Genomic DNA, 11,139 nt, shown 5'->3' with positions numbered 1-11,139 from the left:
TGGCAGCGGCTGGCTCTGTGACGAGGACGACGGCGGCGCAGTGAGGGCGACGGCGGCGACGCGACACGGAGGCTCCTGGTTCGCGTTCCTCTCTGCGGCCTCCACGAATGGCTGACAGGCTGCGCTGCAACGCGGGCAAGGCTGGGCGACGCTGGGGATGGTGGCGTGGGATCCTTGTGTGCGGCAGTCCGGCGATCACGGCGGCGGCGGGGCAGCAGCTCTTCCCTCTCTTTTTCCTCTCTGTTTCACTGCTGTGTGTGAGTGTTACGCTAAAGGAAGGTGAGGGTGAGGTTGCGGCTGAGTGTGGTGAGGGAGTGAGGGTTAGGGTTTCCAATTTGGGAAATTAGGGTTTCTGAGTTTGATTTGGGAATTTAGGAATTAGGGATTTTATAAAGTAGTATGGATAGATATGAATAGATATTTTGATAAAATTGGAGGATAGGATAATTTTAAAATCAAATATACTCTCTTAAAAATATTTAGGAACATTATTTACCATCATATTGCTAAGTTCAATCAATTATTTTTAATTTACATTATAAAATGAACAAGTTAATTATATTTTGTAAAGTACAATTTAAATTTAAATATCAATTTTCTAGATTAAATCATATAAATCTCTATTATTTTTCTATCTCCGAAACTTTAATTTCAATTTATAAAATAATTAATTATAATAAAGTTGTACATAAATATTAATTGACTTAAACTTAAAGTATTTATAAAAATTAATCTAATCATTTCTAATAAATTAATTTCTAAGAGTTCAAATTAATAACATAGTTCATTCAAAATAGAATTTATTTAAATTAAATTATACAATGCTTTGTTATTTTTCAATTATCAAACTTATAATTTCAATTATACCAAATATCTAATAAAGTTTATATAAAAATTCTAATTAATTTAAACTTCAATTATCATGAAACTCTATTTAATTACCTTTAGTAAAATAATTTTCTTAAAATAAAATTATCATCAAATAAAATAAATCACAAATAACTAATTATTTGATTTTCAAAAACTAGGGTTGTTACAAGGATTATCTGAAATGATGATTTGGGCATGGACGGGAGGCCCAAACCTTATTTGGTGGCAGTTCACGACTTGTCCAATGCCGAGGTACCACCTGTCCGAGTTTCTCGTGAAGAGGTAGGGGGTGATACCTACAAGAGACTCTGATTCCTATGTTAGCAATAGTACAAGCATCTTTATAATATATTTTGTTCCTAAGTATACCTGAGGGTGTCAGTGTATTTATAAGTGATGAGTCAATAACCACCGTTGGGGTAGCTCCACTATTGATGGTGAATAACCATCCCTTTTAAGTAGGGGTTGTTGGGGTATCTCTTCTAAAAGTAGTTGAGAGGTAGTCGGGATTAGTTATAACTCCTTCAGGGAGGAGTTACTTCTTCATGGCATCCTGTCGACCTCTTAGGAGGTCGGTTATTTAGTAACTGTCTTTTTGGGCTTTCTCTACTTTGGGCCTGGCTTATGTTTTGGGCCAAGGTATAAACAGATGGATTAAGCTATTTTAAAGCGAGTATGTTGGTAAAGTAAAAAAATCAAGAGTTCAATCAACCTTGAGTCAAGTTAATAAAACTCACATATGGTAAACATTAGAAATCAAGGATAATCAACATTTTGTTTTATCACTTTATTAATTTTTTTATTTTAGAAGATTTTTTTTCCGTAAGGAAGAAATGCGGTTATGATGTGCCCATCTTGTTTTCTTTCATACTTTTTGTAACGACCCAATTTTCAATATGTATAGATCATACCGAAAACTGAGTACTACCAACTTATCTTCATAATTTTTATCTATTATTTATTATATGAGTCTGATTCATTGTTAAAAGCGTATTTATTTAGCTAAGTACTTTCTTTTAAAAAAAATGTTCGGATTAAAAAACAGAATTATGCATAATCGATTCACAAATAATAATAGATAAAATAGTTATGAATAATCACACTTAAATACATCTCAAGCAGTTAACATCATTTAGTTATCTAGTCTTTATTAGAGTATAGATCTTAGTCAGAACACTCCTAGATATAACTAGATACTAACTATATACATATATATACTTACAATCTCCCAGGCCCTAATCTATTCAAGAAATCCCTAAGCTGGCACCAAGGCTAACCTAGACTCTATACTCGCCTAATCCCTCTAAACTACAAAAACAAGGGAAAGTACGTTGTAGTTCTTCAAACTCGAGTAAGGTCTAATTTCATTAAAAGATGGAACATTTTCTACTACTCCTCTGCACGATCATACATTGTCTTAGAGCATATCATTGATACTTTATTGAGCGGCCACACAACGACAACATCGTACAGAGGACTAAGGTTAAAGTTCATAGATAAACGGGTTACAGATGTCGGATGGTCGCATGACATATACATATAAATAGATAACAGAGTTCACTCTAGACTGAGAAAACTACCTAGAGCAGAATCCTCTTTGCGGAACGATCGTCAATAGACTATAGAAGGGTACTTATGCTTCCATCTGATGGGGGAAGGGAAAAAGAAGGGGTAAGAACTGGGGAGTTCTTAGTAAGGCCAGGGTTATTATTTAAGTTCATTAATTCTGTGTTGTTTAGCAGACAAATAGTAGAATATAGAGAAGCAGTAAATAGAAGAAACAGATAAATAGAGAAAATAGAGAAAACAAAAAGCATAACACAAACAGAAGAATACAAGAAAATAAAACACAGACACAGAGAATAGAATACAAACAAAGAAAGCATACATTCATACAATAATCATAACAGAGGAAATGCACACCCAAGTATGATGCATGTCTAGCCTTAACACAGGTGATAAGCTCATCTGTCAGTTACTAACCCGCACCCGACGTTACCCAGCAACTTTTGTCTGGATAAGGCTTTCCTGTAGGCAATAATGATAGCAAGCACCATTTGTCTTGCAGGGTACCCATTCCAAGCACCTTTTGTCTTGCAAGGCAGCATTTGTTAGCCTATATATTGATGTGTGGAAAATGATCCAACATAAAACTCACCGGCAAGTGTACCGGGTCGCATCAAGTAATAATAACTCACATGAGTGAGGTCGATCCCACAGGGATTGAAGGATTGAGCAATTTTAGTTCAGTGGTTGATTTAGTCAAGCGAATCAAGTATTGGTTGAGTGATTTTGTATCCAACAGTAAGTAAATGACAGAAAATGTAAAGGGGAAGGGGTAAATTGCAGAAATTAAAGAGAACTGAAATTAAAAGAGCTGAATCTTAAAGAACAAGAAATTAAATGATTGTAACTTAAAGTGCAAGAAATGTAAATTGCTTGAATGGAAAAGAGATTTGAGGACTGGGATGTCAAAATTCAAGCAAGGGAAATTAAATTGCAACGATTATCAAAGCAAGAAACGATTTGAATTCTGTTAGAGCTCAAACAGAAAAGGAAATTAAATTGCAGCAGGGGTTCACAGAAGAACCCAAAAGGAAAATAGGATCTCAGGACTCCAGAGACTAGATAGCAAAGTCTAGATCTCAATTGCCTTCCCAGATCCAAATTCACAAAGCAATTAACAAGAAATTAAAGAGGAAGCAGTAAAGGAAATTGGATTCAATTCAATTATGCAGTGAGATAATCAAAGGGATCTTAAATGGAGATTGAGACAGAAATTCCTCAATTCTTCACACTCAAGATTCAAACAAGAAAAATAAAAGTGCTCAAGCAAGAACGAGGAAGAAGAGAGATCAATTCTCCTCCCCAATTCTCTGAAATCTCAGTTCCTAGCTCTCAATGAAGTCTCAAAATTTCAAAATCAAAAGAAGCTCTCAATTCAAAAGTGAAAAGAAAAGTCCTAATTACATCAAACCAACTCCTATTTATACACTTTCTATTCTTGGATTTTGGAATTTGGATGGGCTTTTGATTTGGTGAAGAAATGAATTTAATTGGATTTTTAATCCAATTTCAGCCCATGAAGAAGTAGCTTCCAGGAGGCTGCCTGGTGCGTGAAATTGTGAACAATACTTTTCACAACTCTCATAATCCCCGGTAATGAACCCCAAAAACTTGGTGCTCAATACCTTGGCATAAACACAACTTCGCACAACTAACCAGCAAGTGCACTGGGTCGTCCAAGTAATACCTTACGCGAGTAAGGGTCGATCCCACGGAGATTGTTGGTATGAAGCAAGCTATGGTCACCTTGTAAATCTTAGTCAGGCAGACTCAAATGGGTATAGGTGATAAACGCATAAAGCATAAAGATAAAGATAGAGATACTTATGTAATTGATTGGTAGGAACTTCAGATAAGCGTATGAAGATGCCTTCCCTTCCGTCTCTCTGCTTTCCTACTGTCTTCATCCAATCCTTCTTACTCCTTTCCATGGCAAGCTTATGCAAGGGTTTCACTGTTGTCAGTGGCTACCTCCCATCCTCTCAGTGAAAATGTTCCTATGCTCTGTCACAGCATATGGCTAATTAGCTGTCGGTTCTCGGTCAGGCCGGAATAGAATCCAGTGATTCTTTTGCGTCTGTCACTAACGCCCCGCCTGCTAGGAGTTTGAAGCACGTCACAGTCATTCAATCATTGAATCCTACTCAGAATACCACAGACAAGGTTAGACCTTCCGGATTCTCTTGAATGCCGCCATCAGTTCTCGCCTATACCACGAAGGTTCCGGTTAAAGAATCCAAGAGATAAACACTAGAGCCTTGGTTGCTTGTAGAACAGAGTGGTTGTCAGTCACTTTGTTCATAAGTGAGAATGATGATGAGTGTCACGGATAATCACATTCATCAAGTTGAAGAACAAGTGATATCTTGGACAAAGAACAAGCGGAATTGAATAGAAGAACAATAGTAATTGCATTAATACTCGAGGTACAGCAGAGCTCCACACCTTAATCTATGGTGTGTAGAAACTCCACCGTTGAAAATACATAAGAACAAGGTCTAGGCATGGCCGTGAGGCCAGCCTCCCAATGATCTAAGAACTAGATGTCCAAAGATGATCTAGAGATCTAAAGTGATCCGAAGATGTCAAATACAATAGTAAAAGGTCCTACTTATAGAAAACTAGTAGCCTAGGGTGTACAGAGATGAGTAAATGACATAAAAATCCACTTCCGGGCCCACTTGGTGTGTGCTTGGCCTGAGCAATGAAGCAATTTCGTGTAGAGACTCTCCTTGGAGTTAAACGTCAGCTTTTATGCTAGTTTGGGCGTTTAACTCCCATTTTGGTGCCAGTTCCGGCGTTTAACGCTGGGAATTCTGAGGGTGACTTTGAACGCCAGTTTGGGCCATCAAAGCTTGGGCAAAGTATGGACTATCATATATTTCTGGAAAGCCCAGGATGTCTAATTTCCAACGCCGTTGAGAGCGCGCCAATTGGGCTTCTGTAGCTCCAGAAAATCTACTTCGAGTGCAGAGAGGTCAGAATCCAACAGCATCTGCAGTCCTTTTTAGTCTCTGGATCAGATTTTTGCTCAGATCCCTCAATTTCAGCCAGAAAATACCTGAAATCACAGAAAAACACACAAACTCATAGTAAAGTCCAGAAAAGTGAATTTTAACTAAAAACTAATAAAAATATACTAAGAACTCAACTAAAACTACTAAAAACATACTAAAAACAATGCCAAAAAGCGTACAAATTATCCGCTCATCACAACACCAAACTTAAATTGTTGCTTGTCCTCAAGCAACTGAAAATCAAATAAGATAAAAAGAAGAGAATATACTATAGACTCCAAATTATCAATGAAACTTAGCTCCAAATTAGATGAGCGGGACTAGTAGCTTTTTGCCTCCGAACAGTTTTGGCATCTCACTTTATCCTTTGAAATTCAGAATGATTGGCTTGTTTAGGAACTCAGAATCCAAATAGTGTTATTGATTCACCTAGTTAAGTATGATGATTCTTGAACACAGCTACTTATTGAGTCTTGGCTGTGGCCCAAAGCACTCTGTCTTCCAGTATTACCACCGGATACATACATGCCACAGACACATAATTGGGTGAACCTTTTCAGATTGTGACTCAGCTTTGCTAGAGTCCCCAATTTAGAGGTGTCCAGGGTTCTTAAGCACACTCTTTTTGCCTTGGATCACAACTTTATTTCTTTCTTTTTCTTTTTCTCCCCTTTTTTTTCGTCTCTCTCTTTCTTTCTCTTTTTTTTTTTTTGTATTCACTGCTTTTTCTTGCTTCAAGAATCATTTTTATGATTTTTCAGATCCTCAGTAACATGTCTCCTTTTTCATCATTCTTTCAAGAGCCAACAATTTTAACATTCATGAACCACAAATTCAAAAGACATATGCACTGTTTAAGCATACATTCAGAAACAAAAGTATTGCCACCACATCAAACTAATTAAGCTAGTTTTAAAGATGAATTCGAAATCCTGTACTTCTTGTTCTTTTGTGATAAAAACAGTTTTCATTTAAGAAAGGTGATGGATTCATAGGACATTCATAACTTTAAGGCATAGACACTAAGACACTAATGATCACAAGACACAAACATGGACAAACATAAGCATTAATTTTCGAAAAACAGGAAATAAAGAACAAGGAGATTAAAGAACGGGTCCACCTCAGTGATGGCGGCTTGTTCTTCCTCTTGAAGGTCTTATGGAGTGCTTGAGCTCCTCAATGTCTCTTCCTTGTCTTTGTTGCTCCTCTCTTAGTTGTCCCATGTTGGAACTCAATTCTCCTAGGGAGGTGTTAATTTGCTCCCAATAGTCTTGTGGAGGAAAGTGCATCCCTTGAGGCATCTCAGGGATCTCATGATGAGAGGGGTCTCTTGTTTGCTCCATCCTTTTCTTAGTGATGGGCTTGAGGTCATGCCTTTTCAGTTGAACCGGCTTCCCTCTTGAGTTTCTCTTCCATTGAGCGCCCTCTTCACCAATGTCTGTGAGGACTTGGTCCAACCTTTGATCAAAGTTGACCCTTCTTCATGGCCACAACTTCATAGAAGTGGTCTTGATGCACCCTTGAGATGAATCTCTCCATCTCCCATGACTCGGAGGTGAAAGCTTTTGCCTTCCCTTTCCTCTTTCTAGAGGTTTCTCCGGCCTTGGATGCCATAAATGGTTATGGAAAAATGAAAAGCAACGCTTTTACCACACCAAACTTAAAAGGTTTGCTCGTCCTCGAGCAAAAGAAGAAAGAAGAGAGTAGAAGAAGAAGAAATGGAGGAGAGGGAGATGGCTTTGTGGTTCGGCCAAAAGGGGAAGAAGTAGTGTTTAGGGTGTGTGAAAATGAAGGAGTGAAGATGATAGTGGGATTTGATAGGTGGGGGGTTTTTGGGAGAGAGGTGTTGAGGTGATTGGTGAATAGGTGAAGAGGAGAGAGGGTGGTGGGGTTGGTGGGGATCCTATGGGGTCCACAGATCCTTAGGTGTCAAGGAAAAGTCATCCCTGCACCAAATGGCATTCAAAAACACGTTTTGAGCCAATTCTGGCGTTAAACGCCGGGCTGGTGCCCATTTCTGGCGTTTAACGCCAGGTTCTTGCCCTTTCCTGGCGTTTAACGCCAGTCTGGTGCCCCTTTCTGGCGTTAAACGCCCAGAATGGTGCCAGACTGGGCGTTAAACGCCCAACTGCTACTCTTACTGGCGTTTAAACGCCAGTAAGTTCTTCCTCCAGGGTGTGCTGTTTTTCTTCCTATTTTTCATTCTGTTTTTGCTTTTTCAATTGATTTTGTGACTTCTCATGATCATCAACCTACAAAAAACATAAAATAACAAAGAGAAATAGATAACATATAACATTGGGTTGCCTCCCAACAAGCGCTTCTTTAATGTCAGTAGCTTGACAGAGGACTCTCATGGAGCCTCACATTTTCTCAGAGCAATGTTGGAACCTCCCAACACCAAACTTAGAGTTTGAATGTGGGGGTTCAACACCAAACTTAGAGTTTGGTTGTGGCCTCCCAACACCAAACTTAGAGTTTGACTGTGGGGGCTCTGTTTGACTCTGATTTGAGAGAAGCTCTTCATGCTTCCTCTCCATGGTGACAGAGGGATATCCTTGAGCCTTAAACACAAAGGATTCTTCATTCACTTGAATGATCAGTTCACCTCTATCAACATCAATCACAGCCTTTGCTGTGGCTAGGATGGGTCTACCAAGGATGATGGATTCATCCATGCACTTCCCAGTCTCTAGGACTATGAAATCAGCAGGGATGTAATGATCTTCAATCTTTACCAGAACATCCTCTACAAGTCCATGAGATTGTTTTCTTGAGTTGTCTGCCATCTCCAGTGAGATTCTTGCAGCTTGCACCTCAAAGATCCCTAGCTTCTCCGTTACAGAGAGAGGCATGAGGTTTACACTTGACCCTAAGTCACACAGAGCCTTCTTGAAGGTCATGGTGCCTATGGTACAAGGTATTGAAAACTTCCCAGGATCTTGTCTCTTTTGAGGTAATTTCCGCCTAGACAAGTCATCCAGTTCTTTGGTGAGCAAGGGAGGTTCATTCTCCCAAGTCTCATTTCCAAATAACTTGTCATTTAGCTTCATGATTGCTCCAAGGTATTTAGCAACTTGCTCTTCAGTGACATACTCATCTTCTTCAGAGGAAGAATACTCATCAGAGCTCATGAATGGCAGAAGTAAGTCCAGTGGAATCTCTATGGTCTCATTTTGAGCCTCAGATTCCCATGGTTCCTCATTAGGGAACTCATTGGAGGTTAGTGCACGCCCACTGAGGTCTTCTTCAGTGGCGTTCACTTCCTCTCCTTCCTCTCCAAATTCGGCCATGTTGATGACCTTGCACTCTCCTTTTGGATTTTCTTCTGTGTTGCTTGGGAGAGTACTAGGAGGGAGTTCAGTAACTTTCTTGCTTAGTTGTCCCACTTGTGCCTCCAAATTCCTAATGGAGGATCTTGTTTCAGTCATGAAACTTTGAGTGGTTTTGATCAGATCAGAGACCATGGTTGCTAAGTCAGAGGGGTTCTGCTTAGAATTCTCTGTCTGTTGCTGAGAAGATGATGGAAAAGGCTTGCCATTGCTAAACCTATTTCTTCCACCATTATTGTTATTGAAACCTTGTTGAGGTCTCTCTTGATTCTTCCATGAGAAATTTGGGTGATTTCTCCATGTAGAATTATAGGTGTTTCCATAGGGTTCTCCTAGGTAATTCACCTCTTCCATTGAAGGGTTCTCAGGATCATAGGCTTCTTCTTCAGATGAAGCATCCTTAGTACTGCTTGGTGCATTTTGCATTCCAGACAGACTTTGAGAGATCAAATTGACTTGTTGAGTCAATATCTTGTTCTGAGCCAGAATGGCATTCAGAGCATCAATCTCAAGAACTCCTTTCTTCTGATTAGTCCCATTGTTCACAAGATTCCATTCAGAAGTGTACATGAATTGGTTATTTGCAACCATCTCAATTAGCTCTTGAGCTTCTGTAGGTGTCTTCTTCAAATGAAGAGATCCTCCAGCAGAGCTAATCAAAGACATCTTGGATAGTTCAGAGAGACCATCATAGAAAATACCTATGATGCTCCATTCAGAAAGCATGTCAGAAGGACATTTTCTGATCAATTATTTGTATCTTTCCCAAGCTTCATAGAGGGATTCTCCATCCTTCTGTCTGAAGGTTTGGACTTCCACTCTAAGCTTACTCAATTTTTGAGGTGTAAAGAACTTTGCCAAGAAGGCATTGACTAGCTTTTCCCATGAGTCCAGGCTTTCTTTAGGTTGTGAATCCAACCATGTCCTAGCTCTGTCTCTTACAGCAAAAGGGAATAGCATAAGTCTGTAGACCTCAGGGTCTACCCCATTAGTCTTGACAGTGTCACAGATTTGCAAGAACTCAGCCAAAAACTGATGAGGATCTTCCAATGGAAGTCCATGGAACTTGCAATTCTGTTGCATTAGAGAAACTAATTGAGGCTTAAGCTCAAAGTTGTTTGCTCCAATGGCAGGGATAGAGATGCTTCTCCCATAGAAGTCGGGAGTAGGTGCAGTAAAGTCACCCAGCACCTTCCTTGCATTGTTTGCATTGTTGTTGTTTTCGGCTGCCATGTCTTCTTCTTCTTTGAAGATTTCTGTTAGGTCCTCTATAGAGAATTGTGCCTTAGCTTCTCTTAGCTTTCGCTTCAAGGTCCTTTCAGGTTCAGGGTCAGCTTCAACAAGAATGCCTTTGTCTCTGCTCCTGCTCATATGAAAGAGAAGAGAACAAGAAAATGTGGAATCCTCTATGTCACAGTATAGAGATTCCTTGAGGTGTCAGAGGAAAAGAAAAGTAGAAGACAGAAGTAGAAAATTCGAACTTATCATAGAAGAACGAGTTCGAATTTTTCATTAAGGAATAGTGTTAGTCCATAAATAGAAGGATGTGAGAGGAGGGAATGTAATTTTCGAAAATCAAGTAAAAGAATTTGAAAACATTTTGAAAAACATTAATTAATTTTCGAAAATAAGAGTGGGAAAGAAATCAAGTGATTTTTGCAAAAGATTTTGAAATTAGAAATCAAAAAGATTTGATTGAAAACTATTTTGAAAAAGATGAGGTTAAGAAGATATGATTGGTTTTAAAAATATGTGATTGAGAAAATATGATTTGAAAATATGATTTGAAAACAATTTAAAAAAATATTTGATTTTAAAAATTAATAACTTGGCTATCAAGAAAAGATATGATTCAAACATTAAACCTTTCTCAGCAGAAAAGGCAACATACTTGAAATGTTCAATCAAATCATTACTTGATAGCAAGTATCTTTGAAAAAGGAAAGAAATTGATTTTGAAAACATTTGATTGAAAAGATATGATTTGAAAAAGATTTGATTTTGAAAAACTTTGAAAATTTGATTTGAAAACAAAATCTTCCCTCTTGTGCCATCCTGTCGTTAAACGCCCAGAATGGTGCACATTCTGGCGTTTAACGCCCAAAACTATACCCTTTTGGGCGTTAAACGCCCAACCAGGTACCCTGGCTGGCGTTTAAACGCCAGTCTGTCCTTCTTCACTGGGCGTTTTGAACGCCCAGCTTTTTCTGTGCAATTCCTCTGCTGTATGTTCTGAATCTTCAATTCTCTGTATTATTGACTTGAGAAGACACAAGTTAAAAATATTTTTGGATTTCTAATAATCAAAATGCAACTAAAATCAAATAACAATGCATGCAAGACACCAAACT

The 11,139-nt window shown here is 38.6% G+C and overlaps 1 non-coding gene across 1 annotated transcript; it reads left to right on the top strand.

Moving 5' to 3' along the window:
* The first annotated feature begins 9,508 nt into the window (after positions 1 to 9,508).
* LOC130984657 (small nucleolar RNA R71) lies at positions 9,509 to 9,616 on the top strand. The gene has a single exon (XR_009088574.1). It is a non-coding gene; the product is annotated as a small nucleolar RNA R71 (small nucleolar RNA).
* Positions 9,617 to 11,139: the final 1,523 nt, after the last annotated feature.

This window comes from Arachis stenosperma, chromosome 5 (genome assembly GCF_014773155.1).
Source record: "Arachis stenosperma cultivar V10309 chromosome 5, arast.V10309.gnm1.PFL2, whole genome shotgun sequence".
Taxonomy (NCBI): domain Eukaryota; kingdom Viridiplantae; phylum Streptophyta; class Magnoliopsida; order Fabales; family Fabaceae; genus Arachis; species Arachis stenosperma.
This window is presented reverse-complemented; position numbering and strand designations above follow the sequence as displayed.